Source organism: Eschrichtius robustus, chromosome 6 (genome assembly GCF_028021215.1).
Source record: "Eschrichtius robustus isolate mEscRob2 chromosome 6, mEscRob2.pri, whole genome shotgun sequence".
Taxonomy (NCBI): Eukaryota; Metazoa; Chordata; class Mammalia; order Artiodactyla; family Eschrichtiidae; genus Eschrichtius; species Eschrichtius robustus.
In genome coordinates this window covers 89867171-89878472 of record NC_090829.1, presented here as the reverse complement: position 1 = coordinate 89878472, position 11302 = coordinate 89867171, and the positions used below count along the sequence as shown (strand labels likewise).

The following is an 11302-nucleotide window of genomic DNA, read 5'->3' as shown; positions in this document are numbered from 1 at the left end:
TGAAATAAAGAAAACAAAATTATTCTGGCTGCCTAGGTCAAAACTAAAGTTTGGACTTTGGTTTATTTAATTGACTTTTATTTCAAAAGCTAGTATCTCTCACCTGTTTTCCAAAGTCTAACTTTAATTCCAGTCACCATTAAATTGTTCACCCATTATTCTTTCACTCTATTACTAATCATTTATTAAGTACTTACTAAGAGCCTTAACTCTCTGTTGATTGCAGGTATGCAAAATGTGAAAAGTCACAGACCCTGTGTTTAAGTAGTTAACAGTTTAATGAGAAAAATGAAAAATAGTTAAGTTCTGTGACAGAGGGGAAGAAACCTCTGAGAGCAGTGGAAGCCAAGCTCACGGCTGCTGAGAAGGCGGCACCAAAGCTGAGAGATGCTGGTTCCTTGCCAGCCTAGGAAGGAATAGTATTCCAGATGGTGGGAATAATGATGATGAGATTTGTCCTCAGTGGTTTTCGTAAACAGCTTTCATTTAGTTAGAACATGCTAAAAAATCTTGATCCTCACTGAAAGGTTTCCAGATATTATGGTATCCTTTATTTTCAGACTTCCAGGGTTCCTTCTTGACCTGTTCCTTGCCCAGGTTTCAAATATCATGCTTTACTATGCTTTCTTTTTCTTCTTGTGATTACACTCGAGCTTGCTAATTTAGACTTCCGTTGCTCACTTAAGTTGCATAAAATTGTGATTCTGTCTGCCAGAACTGATATGATTGGCAAATGTATGGACACATGGGCTTAAGCTACATGACTGTTCCACATAGTTATATCTTGAAATTTTTCCTTTAGCTTGATCATTAAAACAGAGTACCCAGTTACACAAGTGTTCTTCATTATATTATTCCTTGCACAGTGATCAAAGTAACCTTGGCAAAGAATTTTCATATCATGCTGTAAACTGTTTCTACTATTCCTTTGCTGCACACACATTTCTCTTTAATTTTACTGATCTCTAAGGTTCTCCTGACATTGGAAACTTAGCATCTTGCCCAATTTCTCTTCATTGTATTAATTTTCAGTTTCCCAAGCTGAGTCACATTTTAAAGTCCTCTTTAGACTCTCTGTTAGAGCCTTCCTGTCGTTTACAGTTTGTCTCACTTTCCCATTTTGTATCATTTCAGAGCTTATTACATTTATTTAAGGACTGATGTAAAGAGAATTGAATTCCTGGAGTAAGGGGCAGTCTGATTCACACACACTTCAAGAGATTCTGGCACGGTCAAAATTTGGGAGCCATCAGCTGGGATGTTGAGTTAAAACCTAAGTGAAAGAGAAAAGAGAGGTTAAGAGTAAAGCAGTAGCATCTGTGCACCCCTTCTCCTCACCTCTCACACCCAGGTCAAATGTGAACGGGAAAGTAGAAAGGTGTCCTCTTTTGAGGTGGTCATATAACACAAGCCCTTATTTTCGTATTTCCAGAGACTACCTTTATCAAGCCTAATAATTTGCTTGTGAATCCCTTAAAACTTCCTTCCACTTACATCACAAGGAAGGTTATCTTTATTATTCTGTCAGACAATACAGTCCTATTGAATACTTCCTCAAATAGATTCTCCAAAACACTGTTCTGGGAAATGTCAATAGTGTATCATGAAAAGTTAACAAGCACTTAAATAGATTTTTAAAATGCCAAATGCTATATATCCCTTTGAGTATTCCCTGTCACTATTCCCATATTAAAGGATGAGAAAAATTCTAGACTGATGATATTTGTTTAACACTTTTAAGTCAAGATTTCCAAAATGTGTTTTATTAAGGAACCTTTTTGATATGGTACAACTACCACCTTCTTGTGCAAAAGCATTCAGAAATCTAGATCCAAGTGAATTACTAGTTTCCTCTTGGATCCAACTCACTGAGTCCCATTATCTTTCACCTATTATAGGTATGGTGTTGAGTATGGAAAGGTTAATACTTACAGACAGGTGATCCTAAGGAGAAGCTGATTTTCCACATCCACCCAAAACCTGTCCTTTGGTGCAGCTGTGACATTAGCTGTGGCCCTGGTAGACAGCTCCTTTGCGTGCTGACCACATCACATTCCAAGTTCTTCCCTGCCTTCTCCATGTCCTTGCCTCAGGACTTTTTGTGTAGTCTGGTAGGTCACTCACCCCAAACACAGGGCATTCTGAAAGTGCTGAGGTAGAGGGATTGGGAGGAGGCATTAACCTCTGGGTGGCAACTCTCAGCCAATAAGGTGAAAGATGAACGCCCCAGACTCTGTCCTTTGGATAGACGATCCTGAGGTGCAGACTACACCATTCCACAGAGGGTCCTCAGTGGGACTGAGTTCATTTGCCCACAGTAGAACCAGTTCAATAACTTACAACCTAGTAAACTTTATTAGGTTTCTTCCCATTCCTTTCTCACCTTCACTTCTGTTTCCTGAGATAATCTCCCAAATAAGCTGAATCCTCGTCTCAGGATCCTCTTTTTGGGAAAACCAAATTAAGACAATTTTTTTTTTCTTTTCCAAGTGGCAAAAATAGAAAAGGGTTATGTTGACAGCTGGAAGGATATATGTCCCTGGTTCCCTGATTCTCACGAGTCCATGTCATATTTTGAGCTGATTCTATCCTGTGGGACAGGGTTATTTTAAGGGCCTCTTAGTTCTGCCATTTTGGCCTAAATCTTATCACTGAATTTTTGCTTTGTTCTTAAAGACATCTCCAACTTATAAAACAATAATAATAATACCAGTTATTATTTATAAAGCAATTTTTGCAAAAAAAATGTACAATATGCTTAAAAATTATTCCATTCTCACAGCTGCTTATGTAGATATTATTGTCCTCATTTTACAGGTACAAAAAACCCCCTGAGAGCTAGAAAAGTTAAATGATTTGCAGAAGATCATACTGCTGGTAATCAGTGGAGCCAGGATCAGAACTCACATCTGTCTGACTCTGTGTTCCAAGGTCCAAGCCACTGTGCTCCACTACTTAAATTCTGCATTTAACAACTGTCTATCAGGCATTTTCACAGAGATAACTTCATCTGTAAAATGAGGATAATGGTGCTACTTTCCTCATAGTGTCATCAGAAGTATCAAATAACTTATGTGAACATAAAACAATGCCTTACAGTCTCTATAAAAATGTTTACTTTATTATCATCATTATTTTTATGACTGATATTACCAGAATTAAATGGGGTCCATTTCTTTTCTTGGAGTCTTTGAGGAGATCCTCTGCAACCTCTGGTAGATGAGGAAAGAGTGCCAGCAGATGGAAGAGTATGTGGAATCGTTTTCAGAGCTAAGGCTAGAAGTGCTGTATATCAGCTCTACCTTCATTCCACTAACCAGTATCCAGTCACATGACCCAACCTGATTGCAGGGGAAATTGGGACATGCAGTTCAGCTGTGTGTCAGGATGAAAAATAAGGGAAGTAAGGTGACTGTATAGCAGTATCTCATGTCATCATTATTTTAATTTCGTTCAAATTTAACATGTTCAGAAATGAACTCCATCCCCAAGATATATCCAGAATCCCTTCATGTCTCACTACAGCTCCATCACCACCTTTCTAGTTCAAGCCATTATTTCTCCCCCTGATTTCTGCAATAACTATCGAGAATGGTTTCCCTCTTGCCCTCTTACCTTTCTAAAAATGCATTCCTCAGGCAGAAAACAGATCAGTCTCTCTCAAATCATGTCTCCCCCTGCTCAAAACTCTCCAGTGAACTTCCATCACACTTAGGATAAATTACAGATGCTCTGATCTTTCCTGTCTATATCTTCGATGACCTCTCCTATCACACTTCTTCCTGCCTGTCCAGGACTGTAGACTTCTTCTTCTTCATGAAATTCTCTTCCCCTGCATCTATGCAAAGATGCAGGGGAAGAGAATGTCATGAATCCCCTTCCTCGTTTCATTCAAGGCTGTCCTTAGTATCATCTCCTCGAAGAGGAGATCACTTAAAATATGCCTCAGTTATTCTCCAACTCCTTAATCTATTTATTTTTCTTCATAACACTTAAAATGCCTAATAATATATTGTATATATATTTATTTACCAGTTACATCGGGCTTACCCCATTAGATTAAGTTTCTGGGAACAATGACTTTGTATAGATCACTTCTGAATTCCTAACATTAGGGTGGTCTCTGGCATGCAGGAAGTGTTTAATACATATTTGTTAAAAGGATGAATGACTGTTTGACTCCCTGCTATGACAGCTTTAACTCTTGCTAGTCCTCAAAGGGCTCATTTGTATCTTCCATCGATTACAGTGTTTTCTCTGTACCCCACACTTCTTTTCATTTATTTTTCTTTTTCTTTATTTCTTTTTCATTTCTGAAGCTCCGTAAACTGATGACAGTTTCCCATGGTGCTCATGGCCCAACTTTCTGGATGTCTGAATATGTTTGTTTTCCCCATACTAGATATAAAGAGAAGTGCTCTCTAGGGTTCCTGTTCTGATTTCTTCATAATAATCCAATTCTGCCTATTGTTTATGATACCAGTTCAAAGCATTAATGAAATCTCACAAGGTTGGTTCACACCCTCTCTCTTTCCCTCTCTCCCTTCCTTCCTCATGGAATAGCCATTCAATCAGAAAATACAGTTTGGAATAATCTGTATGGGTAGCTAGTAAACGGGCAATCATCATATTTGAATTTTTACCATGTGTTTCCCATTATTATTTTCACATAGGAAGGAAGCACAGGGGGTGATATTGTTCATGGTGGGCATTACCATTACTATTGCTGTGATGCATACCTGTAACCTACAGCAGCTGTTGTCTACAAGAATTTGTTACTGTGCCCCTTCGATTCCAAAGTACTATAAAGAATCATCAACTAGCTGTCACCCTCTCACTCCTCCATACTAAACATGCTCTTCAGAGATACCTCTGTTTAGAGAAGACATGACCATAATTCTAAGGATGTTTCTTTTAACAATCTCTTAGGTTCTGAGAAACATGTTTCTGCTAAATTCCCCTAGAGGAAAAGGAATAAAAGCTTGATGCATTAAATTTCCTGGTTCTAAAATGACTGGTTATGTGGTTGTCATTGTAAATTAACTTGTTAATCTTGGTTTTACCACATATAAAATATAAAAATGCAAAAAACTATTTTCCAATTTGTATTTTAGTTCTTGGCTGTAAATAATCCAGGTACACCTAAACATAACTTTAAAGGATAACATATATAAAGCATTCTATTTTTCAGTTAAAATTTATAAATAGATTGATTTTGCCCAATTTTTAAAAAGAAACAATGTGCCAAGATTGTGACTTGATCTACAATGGAAGATATAGAAACAGGAATCAGAATTTACAGTTCTAGATTTGTTTCAGTTCATAACAGCTGAGACTTCTTCCCAAATTCAGAAAAATTCCTCCACATACTTCTCAAGTGTTTCTTGCATTAACTCATAAGAAACATATTGATTTTAGCTGTACTGTTTCAATAAACATCAATAGAGATTTTCTTAGCTTAAAACAAGTCTATGCCAATTGAAAAATAAGACTTTGATAGCATTGCAGAATTAATACCAAATAAGGTTATTTGCTTTGTGCTCTCTCTCTCTCTTTCAATTATTTAGTTCCTAAAGAAAAGATCTGTAGGCTAAAAACAAAGGTATTGTTAACATTTCCCTTAATACCATTATGAAGTGTCTCAACTTTATATCTGTAACAAAAATGTCATTTGCAGCATAGTCAATGAGAGCCTAATGTTTACCAGGTCTGACCTAGATGCATCTTTCTATTTTAGAGCTGGAAATTAAACCAGAGCTGTTCTTAACTCTTCAAGACAAGCAAAATAATTTCCATCTGTAAAGGAACTTCATTAGGAAAAAAAATAATATAATAACATATTAGCAGGTATTCAAGATCACACTTCATTATTTGACTTTGTATAACATCCATCTGTTAGAAGCCAGAAAGAGAAAATGTACATATAAAAGCTTTGCAAGTTACAAAACCTTGTTTAAATGTAAAGTAGCAATCAGACCTAAGACATATAGATAAAGGTGGCCCAAGGACTAATTTTCAGTAGCATTGGGCTCTCTTCTTCATCACCTCTGAAAACCTCACCTATTAGTCCCTCCCTTAACAGCTCCACCAGCTAGCGAGTGTTGGTGGTCTCTCCATTGTCCTCTCTATTCTTTTTCATTCTATCATGAAATACCAGAACAAAAAAGCAGCAGTAGTACATTACCCACGCTACTGCAATATGGCCTGCTGTCCATTGAAGGCAAATTCTCTTGAGAATTACTATCACTTAAAAAATATTTATGAAATCTTTAAGTAAGAATACAAAGTCAAAAAGTCAGAATAAGAAAACTGATAGGGTACAAAGACTCTTGGATGAATAAGGGTGTTGATGAACAAAGGAAATTGTACAGACAGAAGGAAGTGTTTTCAAAGAGATTAGGAGAAAATAAAACCAATATTCCCTTTTCTCAAATACAATTGGTTCAGATTATTGGTAGGTTGCCTAAATTTCTGAGACCAGGAAAGACAGTTGTTCAAGACTGCAGACCAACTGCATAACTGACAAAGTCCTAGAGGACAGCAAGAGACCTCCTGTCAAAAGTCTTTTTCAACTTCACCAGATAGTGAAACAATACTTAAGTAAACCAGGGATGATCAATATTTGAATTAATATAGCAGCTAAGTTGAGGTGTGAAAATTATAAATACAGTGATAAAATTATAAAATGTATAGTTTGGGTCTTCCAAGCCAACAGTAAGATAAATATAATATTATACTTGAAAATAATTCAGTAGCTGCAGCATAATACAACTGGTGGAATATCTACCATTTACAAAACACTGTGTAAACACCCCCACTAGGTGGGGGTGACAAAGACAAATGAAGTATGAACTTGGACTTCAGTAAAAAATCTTTTAACTTAGTGAATTTAGGAATCTACATTCTAGAAGTCATCATACATTCTACCAAGTGATCCATTTCCCTGCCTTCCAACACATATGTTCAAAATATCCAAATAAATATTGATGAAAATATTTATAAAAATATGAATGTTTTGTCTGAAGATCATTTCCAGGGAAAACCTTCGTGACTTTGTAATTTGTTTCCAGAGCTCACCTAGGAGATGGCATACGCATCTTCCTTAGACTAATTTTCTGTCAGGGAAGCAGAATGTGCCATGATTAAGTTGGATAAGCACTTGATAAATAGTTAAGAACTTAGACAGCAGTGAAAGAGCCATCTACAGACTTTGCATAATGACTGTAATGCCTGAGAAAGATGTTGAGTTCATTTCAGAGAAAGCTGCAAAAATCACAAAATTTATGCTATCAAAGAACTGCTACTGGATTCATCATGGAGAAATGCCACAGGAATCAGCACAAATAAACCTTTACCACCATTCAACTTTTGTTTTCTAGGGTTCCTTATACTTAAGCATTACAGCAATGGTATATTGACTTAAATTTAAAAAGTATATCAGTCTAGAAGGTGAAGAGTAAGCAGGGAAAGAAAAGCATCATTTATCATCTTGTGAGTGTAAAAATAAAGTTAAAAACATCAGGTTCTCTAATGCTTGCTCTTTTGCCTCTTTCTAGTCTGATCTTTTCCTAGATGCCTTGTAAATTTTGGCATCCCCATGTTTCTGTCTGCACACTTTTCATAGAATTTCATTTATCCTTCTGTTATTTTATTATTTTATTTTAAATCTCTTCTGTTATTTTAAAAAATGAAAATAAATTTGGTGTGTTTTTCCCCCTGAGTCCAAAAGCAACCAGGGCCATGAATAAAAAGAAATTATGCAGATCTCACCTGTAAAATAGAAAAGTAAATTCTTCCTGAAATTCCATCCCCGGACTTTGATATTTATCTATCATTTGTTTACTGATGATTTATATACCCAGCACTGATTCTTGCTTGAGCTTTAGCCATGCATTAAAATGTTGAACTAGATTTCTAACAAGTTACATGGAAGTCAAAATATCCAAGACTGAACTTAGCGTATTTTGCCTCTATTATCCTAAGAAAATACCAACATAACTTGCTTCTTCTTCTGAATTCTTTATTTCAGCTAATCACATGGACATTTAAATAGTCATCTAACCTGAAAGTCTGTAGCCATCCTTAGCTTCTCCTTCAACTTTCCTTCAACATCAACTAGTAGACTCATAGATTTTGCCTTGCAAATATTTCCTGGACACATTCCTGCCCTCTGTCTTCATTGCCATTATCACTACTTTAGTTCAGGTCCTCACCTCTTCCAGATTTCTTTGCTCCTATCTTTACCTCTCTAATTCATCCTGCACCATGGCTGAAGTGTTATATCTGTCTCAGAGGATATGGTTTAGATTTCTCAACAGGGCATATGAAACCCTCCATGATTTAGACCAGCATCTCACATATGCTTCCACTTCCTGAGTCAAAGCTTTAGTAATACTGAATTGCTTGCAATCCTCTCTGCTTTATGCACCCACCCTCCCCTACACAAACACACGATGTTTTACACTTTGTTTCCTCTTCCTTGGCTGCCCTGCCCTCGTTCATTCAGTAACTTTACTCCCCTTACTTGGGGCTCTTACTCCTCCTCCCTTAGGACTCAATTTGCATTCACTTCCTCAGGGAAACCTTCCTGACCTTCATCTGGTGGCCTTGTCGTTGTGCTTCTGGGGTTCCATAGCAATGATGTGCTTAAGTTTGTCATCCTCACCGTACTGGAAACTCGTTGAAAACTGGAACCATTCCTATCTCACCAGTGCTTTTCCAGTGCTCCACAGAATCTGGAAAATAATGGATCAGCATTTGTTTGAACAGTGAGTACCAAAGAGGATAAATGGCAGTGACCAAGAAAGGAATGGACAAAACTAGTTAATTATAGAATCCAACCCTTAAGTCTCTACTATACTCTTTACATTCACCACCATAATAAGTATAGCTTCTCACTTCTCAGCTGGTGATTCCCAGTTTTATAAATGCAGCTTTAATCTTTCTGCAAAATCTGCTTGGGTGCTGGACATCTTCCGCTTGGATGTGGGACATTTATTTTCTTTGCAATGGCATTACCGTTCTTCCATACTGATCCTTTACTCTGAATCCAGTCTGCTTTTCTTATTTCTTTTTTTACATCTCCAGTAAATAAACTTTCTTTCCCTAGAAAAGATGGTCATTCTAAACTGTCCAAAACTGTCTTTCCTAAACTGTCTTTCACTAAATAATGGATACTGTATAATTCATTTCCCTCTCTCTCTCTCTCTCTCTCCCCCTCCCTCTGTCCCTTTCTCCCTCTTTTCCTCTCTCTTTTACTCTTTCTTCATTTGTCAAGAACTCATACTTGAATTTTACACACAGTTGTAAAAGTAATATGAGCGTAAATAATCGTTAATGAATGAATGAATAATTGTTAATGAATGAATGGAAAAACCCCATTCTTGGTTCTCTCTTGGGGTCAGTACCCCTGGCTCTCTGATATACATCATATTTATTCCTGTTCTTTTGCCTCTGCTTGTATGAGCATACCTTAAGCACATCACAATACTTGATAATTAACAAAAGGTTACTTTGAGCTTTATTACACTTAATCTAAGGAGTTAAGTGAATATGAAAGGGTTACCATTAAAGAAGTTGAAAAAATTTTAGAAATCCCGTAGATAATAGGGTCTTGAAAAACTTACAGTTTGGAATAATGCTGATATTTTTTCTGTATAATAAATTATAACTATGCCAACTGTACTCTTTTGTACATATTGATTAATATTCAATATTAGGGAAAAAGTTTGACCTTGATTTTAGTAGATGGATTTATTGTAAATCTTTTGAAAATGACTTAATGTCCACCAGGTTAAAATAATACTGATTGAGATAGCTCCACAAGGAAGAGAAAATTCACATTTTAAAGTATTAAAACTTTTCAAAGAGCTTTAGTTAAATTCAAGACTAAGCCAGAGGTCCGAAATAGAAGTTCTCTCAGCCCAGTTATTACCTTTTGCTGATGCTTTCTCTGCGGTTACTCTGTCTATGCGAGAAGATTCTAAAGCTAGAATGACTATTTGTTTTTTAATAGCTAGTTGTCCAGACCACCAATTGCTTTACGATGCTGGGGCTCTGAATACAGTGTAGGGTATTAGATTAATGGCTTTTGCTTTGAGGAGCAAGCACAGGAGTGTCAGGGAATAAAAAGCAGGTCCCCTGTTTTCCCCATTGCAGGATTCTTTGTTCCCTGAACCACAGGGAGGATTAGTTTGAACAGTAGTGTGTAAAATGGATTCAGTCTTATAGATCCTATCACCTTTTATCACTCTGGTAAGGAAGGGTTCAATTTAATAAGACATGGTATTAGCTGTATTTGCTTTGTTTAGAACTTTTATATAGATTAGCAACCCTGGACTCTTTTTCTGGTTTTCTTTTTTTTTCTTTTTTCTTTTTTGACTCATGATAGTGTGATTAGCACTAAAAAGAGGTGATGGCAGCAGGGGTGGAGGGGATTTTGAAGGTGCAGCTTTGATAAATATCGGGTATTTGGGATTCACAGGAAGACACTGTGTCCCACATTCTTTGTTCGTGAATCTCCATGATCAGGATCTGTCAGGGAAGTCTCAGTGGTTTTTAGTTTCCGCCTAATGGAAAAGAAGCAAAAAAGATCTCTCTCTCTGGTTGCACCCTGCTGTTAAGCTGTCTATCAGTCAATCTGCAGACTCACAGACAGAAATAGAATGAACACAAAAGCCATTTTCCTAGTTGGGATTCTGGCCCCCACCATCAGTGGCAACAACCACCTTTCCCCTGCATACTCACAATCTCAATCTGTTTAGTATTTAATTTCCTTTCAACAAACATTTATTGGGTGCCAGGCATTGCATTAGGTGTTGAAGGAGGATAGAAGATGAATATAAAACCTGGCCTCTGCTCTTGTTTTCATCACCTTGAAAACACAATTGTATCTCATAGAGTGATTTATTTGTTTAGTAATCTAGATTAGTAACTAGCCACACAAAATACACCTGGAGGCATAGCTAAAAAAGACATTAAAAATAGCAAGGCATGAGATACAGGGTCAGGTTACAGCATAAGGTAGATAAATAGGGTCCTGAGCAACACCTGGATACCAGAGAACTATAGTGAAGGTGTTAGTTATCATGTGGATCTTCCCAGATGACTAGTTCTTTGTGCCACTCAGAGTTAACACACACACACACACACACACACACACACACACACACACACACTCACACACTCTGCTTCTCTCTGCAACCAGACGTACATGCACAAAAAATATCCAGGTGACTTGATCGGCAAATGACATTTAGTAATTAGCAGTTTCAGAACTTCTTTTCTTGTTAATTTAAATTTA

General features: G+C 36.9%; 1 long non-coding RNA gene across 1 annotated transcript; it reads right to left on the bottom strand.

Annotated features, from left to right (window-relative positions):
• Positions 1-259: 259 nt before the first annotated feature.
• LOC137765758 (uncharacterized) lies at positions 260-2126 on the bottom strand. Its single transcript, XR_011074251.1, has 2 exons — positions 1933-2126; positions 260-1273 (listed from the first exon to the last, which is right to left on the bottom strand). It is a non-coding gene; the product is annotated as an uncharacterized lncRNA (long non-coding RNA).
• Between the last annotated feature and the right edge of the window lie 9176 nt (positions 2127-11302).